The sequence below is a fragment of the Cynara cardunculus genome (assembly GCF_001531365.2).
Source record: "Cynara cardunculus var. scolymus isolate 2C chromosome LG 11, CcrdV1, whole genome shotgun sequence".
Taxonomy (NCBI): domain Eukaryota; kingdom Viridiplantae; phylum Streptophyta; class Magnoliopsida; order Asterales; family Asteraceae; genus Cynara; species Cynara cardunculus.
In genome coordinates this window covers 20,783,170-20,788,980 of record NC_037538.1, presented here as the reverse complement: position 1 = coordinate 20,788,980, position 5,811 = coordinate 20,783,170, and positions in this window count along the sequence as shown.

Genomic DNA, 5,811 nt, shown 5'->3' with positions numbered 1-5,811 from the left:
CTTTAATCTAAATATAGAGTAATCTAGATTAGTAGGTTGATAATTATCGTCTCGGTAGCTGTTTGTAAACGCTTTTCTATTACCCCTTCTGTTGGGTGAATTCTTTTTATAAAATTCCGATTTTTCGTTTCATATTTCAGTCCTTTTTGCCTCATATTTTTAGGGGTGTTACATAGGAGGGTACCCGCCCTTTTTAACAGGAACCATAACTGAAACCGGAACCGGCAGTTCTTGAGATATTGGAACCGGAACCGGCAGTTCTTGAGATATTGGAACCGGAACCGGTTAGAGCGGTTCTTAAATTTTTGGATCCAGAACCGGAACCGCCGGGAACCGGTTCTGGTTCCGGGTACCCGCTTCCTAAAATATTAAAATTTTGTTATTTAGAAATAAAAAATAAATCATTGCCAAAACACTAAATAAATAAGCAAGAATACAAATTATACAGAATAATGGTTACAAATATTGTTTAACGATTACAAACCATAATAGATTAATAGAAAATGCTCAAAGTTTAACGATTACATACTATAATGGTAATTGTTCAAAGTTTAACGATTACATACTATAATGGTAATTGTTCAAAGTTTAACGATTACATACTATGAATCCAAGTGAACACACAATTTGAAAAAATACGAATCATTTTATATGAAGAATTTAGATGAAAAATGAAGATAACGACGTGCTTTTAAGATGTAAACCTAATATAAATTTGGTATTAAAAAATAATTATTATTTTTTATTGAAAAATACCGGGTACCCGGCGGGTAACGGTTCCGAAAAATTGAGAACCGGAACCGGAATCATTCTTAATCGGTTCCGTATTTTAGGAACCGGAACCGAAACCACTCATTTCGGTTCTGGTTTCGGAACCGGCGGTTCCGGTTCTGTAGCAGGGTATCCGGTTCCGCTGCTCACCCCTAATTTACACCCATACTCGTTGTTAGTTACTTGTTTATATTTCATCGTGAAAATCTTCAAACTCGCTCAAATATATTTTCTTCTTCTCTAATTGAAATTATTGTATTCTTGACCTACTACTCGAATCTTTGAAGTCCGATCATTGTGGATAGGATCTTCTTATCACTGCCACTTTATTACTTATAGCGATCATAGTGTCGATTGTACACTTGCACCACTATTGTGAAAACCTTGTGCCTACTGTGAACACATGCATCTGCTCGCTACCACCTACCCAAGAAGATATTGTGAATGACACATAAATGATAATAACGCACATTGTAAAGAGTGCAGTACTCCTCCCAGCTGAAGCATAAAAGGCAATATGGATGTAGGGGTGTACAAAAAAACCGTTAATCCGTAAAACCCGCCCAACTCAACTCGCTAACAACCCAATTAAATCGAGCCCGTTAAACCACCAACCCGCCAAACCCGCTAATTAAGAGGGTTGAAAAACTCAACCCAACCCAAACCACCAACCTGCCGCAAATATATATTATTTCGATAAAATTGTTTATATATATATATATATATATATATATATAATATTTAAAGCCATTATAATTAAAGCTCAAAAAATAAATATATACATATATTAGTCCAATTTACAACTCAAATCTCAAAATTAATCAAATAGGTCAAATCCAAAATTAATCCAACTAGGTCGGACGCTCTATGACCTATCCAGTAGTCGATCCATATGCCTCAATTTCATTCCCCCCCCTATTCCCTTTACACGAGTGCACTGAAACGACTAGATCGAGCGTTGCTATATGATGTCAATGATCTTTATATTTGAAATAACATTTAACTTTACGTTTCATTGCATTTGTATTTCAATTACAAATTTTGGAGTTAATAATGAGCATAAACTTCATACCCTTGATTTACAAAAAAGTTTGGAATCCCGACGTATTGCACGTGGGTACCCAAACTAGTATTGTTAACGTATGTGTATCCATGTATATTATATTTAATAAAAAAATGAAGAAACTCATAAAAAGACTTAAATACCCCTCTGATTTAACTTAATTTTTAGATGGATTTAGGACAAGGGACTCAATACGTTATATATTAAAACCCAGAGGGCTGTAATTCATAGTTATTTTAAAAAAGGGGACTTGATACATTACAACATATAAACCACGAGGATGAAACATGTAATTTACCTTATAATAAATGAAGTTTAAGGACCAAATCCATAATATTTAACATACAAGAAGGACCAAATCCATAATTTACTCAAATTAAATAGTAAAAAAGTAATTAGTAATTAATAAACAGTCGGTATCATACAGTAGGACCATAATACACAAGATCTGAATACCTGATAATATATAGTTAATATGATATTACTAGTCGACTTCAGTTAATACCAATTTATTTTATACAAAGTTTAATGTAACCTTCAATTAGCTTTTCTGTCATTGATGACTTATCATTTTGTTTTGGCTTTTGCCTTTATGTTTTTTTCCCCTTTCAATCTCTAAAGTGATTGTAAAGAAAAACATGTTTCATTGCATAACATGTTTTCCACACTTGCACTACATCTTACCTTCACTAACCTTCTATACAGCTCCGTTCATGACATTTTATAGACCATGGATGAACGTAAAAACAGGGCTAACTGCAAGAAACAAGGCTTTTGGCAAAGATTTTTGTCGTCGTTAAAAGTCAATTTATCATCAGAAAGAGTATATAACAACATGTCGTCGCTATAATATGTGGCGGAAACATGTCATTGCTAAAAGACGCATCGTCAAAGGTCACATTTCTTGTAGTGATCCTCGGTAAGTATGAAAAAAAGTTCAATAAATGTTTTTTATTAGTATAAAATTTAGTACAAGAAATGCTAATAATTTACTGAGGAAATAAATCATATTTATCTTTATTATAGATATATAAGAGATTTTTATCATAGATATATAAGAGAGTACTTAAATTTACATACTTTTTATTAGATAATTTGAAACCAAAAGTATAGAAAGTATGATTGATAATTTTTTTTTTATAAAAATTAAGAATTTTTGTTTTGTTTTTAAAAAGAAATATGTGTTATTTTGATACCAAAAAAAAAATTTCGTGTGAATGAAGTAATTATGAGGGTCAATGAGAGATCAAAAATAAAGAAGATTATCAAGGTTTTCTAAACAAGTAAACAAATGAGGATCAATAAGAATATGAAAGAAAAGATGATCCATTGAGATCCAATAAGAATAAATAATGAATTAAACATATAATATGCAAGCTCAACAAATGATTGTTTGGGCACTTAAATAGAATCTTGTGGTGTGGTGAAATCCCAATGAAAAATACATAAGTCAAACAATTGATGAAAATATTAAAATCAATTTTCTTCTTTTTTTGTTCAACTAAAATAAGATGTTAAGATTAAAAGTTTATGGAAGATGACATATATAAGAGATATTATTAAATACATCATAAATTATAAGAACAATAGATTGATTGTCAAACAATAGTAAAATATTTCATGTAGAAGCAAAAATAGATAACAATAGTCAACAAAAACAATTAGATCAAGATAATCAAATAACAATAGTCAATAGAAGCATAAATTGATAAAAATATGCAACAAAAATATATAGCAATAACAAGCACATGATCTCAATGTTGAATTGTTGAAGTACGAAAACAGTCAAGCATATAGAGATAACAATAGCCAATATTATTGGATCTTGTTGGAGATAAAAAAAAGTTAGAGAAGCAATAAACAATAGTATATAATGAATGACCAATTAATTTTTTTTATTTTCTTTTCCAATATAATTAGTTGATATATTTTTGGGTCCTTATTATCTACTAAATTCTTTTTACCTCTTATTATATGCTACAATTTTTTGGATTTCTTTAATTTATTAAATTATTTTAGACTACTATTGTATTTTAAAGAAAAATTTTGGCCCCTTGACATTTTCGGGCCCTGGGCGTGCGCCCGTACTACCCTCCTCGAGGGCCGGCCCTACTTGTATATAATCAAATCAAACTTACTCAATATATATACTATATTATAAAATATTTAACAAAAACTTTTAAAAACCATTTTTATGCATAAAATACTGTTTATTAATGCATGTTACTTAAAACTCAAGATTACAAGTAGATTGTGCGTAAGTACAACTTATTAAAACTCCATATCTGAATTCATGTAACTAACTGCAGATATACATAATCAAATACAGGATATACATCTCATTTTAAATATAGAAAATCTAAAATATAATTTGGATAATTATTGAATTCTAACAGAATACTTAATTATTATTTTTATAAAATGTTATATTATTAAACCAAAAATAAATTATTTTATTATTAACCTTAATTTAAATTATAATAAAAATAAATAAATTAAAGAAATTACATAAAAAATAGAACTTTTAAATAGTTGATTTGATATTAACATTGATATTTTTTTTCAAATTTTTATGATATTTTTAAATCTATATTTTATTCAAAAATAAATCATTATTGATTTCTTAAAAACACATAAAATCGTATTATAACATCGACAGAGACAAAAAAATAAAATAGAACATTAAAATCGAGATGTATCTCACTGCATTACGCGAGTATCCTTCTAACATCATTTTAAAATAAATCTAAAAAAATGTATCATTAAATAACTACAATACAATAATTTAAATAAAACATTGATTACCTACAACTTATTAAACTCTCTTCAAAGATATAAATGTGATGGTACATTTATTCGGGTCATTCAATGGTCATTCAAAGATATCATTAACGGGCCGTTTATCAAATGATTACCTGAGTAAGTACTTACTAAGTTATATTACTTTACCAGATGAATATGACAATGACCAATAATCTTACCTGGTAAGTGTTGATCAGGTAACTTTCCTCACCTTATGCATATGGCAAGTGCTGAAAATCTTACCCGGTAAGAGCGATGATAAGGATAGAGTCTTACCCAGTAAGTGATGGTGATGACTCTTACCCGGGTGAGTGTTTATCGGGTAAATTATTGCATACGATATCGTTTTAGTATACTACAATCTTATCTGGTAAAATAGCTTATAGTGTTGACTCCTACCGATAAGCGCTTACCGGGTAAGTATTTGGGCAAACGGCCCCTTAGTTTAATAAAAGACAAGAAGCGTACTCGCGCATTGCAGCGAGATACATCGTGTTTTTAATATTTCATTTTATTCTTTATCTCAGTCGATGTTATAATATGGCTTTATATGATTTTGAGAAAATGATGATGTTTTAATTTTTGAATAAAATATATGTTTGAMGATATCATAAAAATTTGACAAAAATATATCGATATTAGAATCAAATTAACTATTTGAAATTCCTCTTTTTTTGTGTAATTTTTTAATCCAAATTTTTTATAATTTAATTTATGTACAATAATGAAGTAATTTATATTTGGTTTAATAATATGATTTTTTATAAAGATAATAATTATTTATTTTGTTGGAACTCGGTAATTATTCTAATTATATTTTAGATTTTTTATATTTTAAAATAAGATGTTCATCCTCTGTTTGATTATGTTTATCCGCAGTTATTTATACGAATTCAAACATCGACCTTTAATAAGTTGTACTTATGCATAATTACTTGTAATCTTGAATTTTAAGTAATATGCATCAATATACGGTACTTTATGCATAACAAAAATATATCGATATTCGTATCAAATTAACTATTTAAAATTCCTCATTTTTTGTGTAATTTTTGAATTCAATTTTTTTATCATAATTTAATTTAGGTACAATAACGAAGTAATTTTTATTTGCTTTAATAATATATTTTTCTTATAAAGATAATAATTAATTTTTTTTAGAACTCGATAATTAT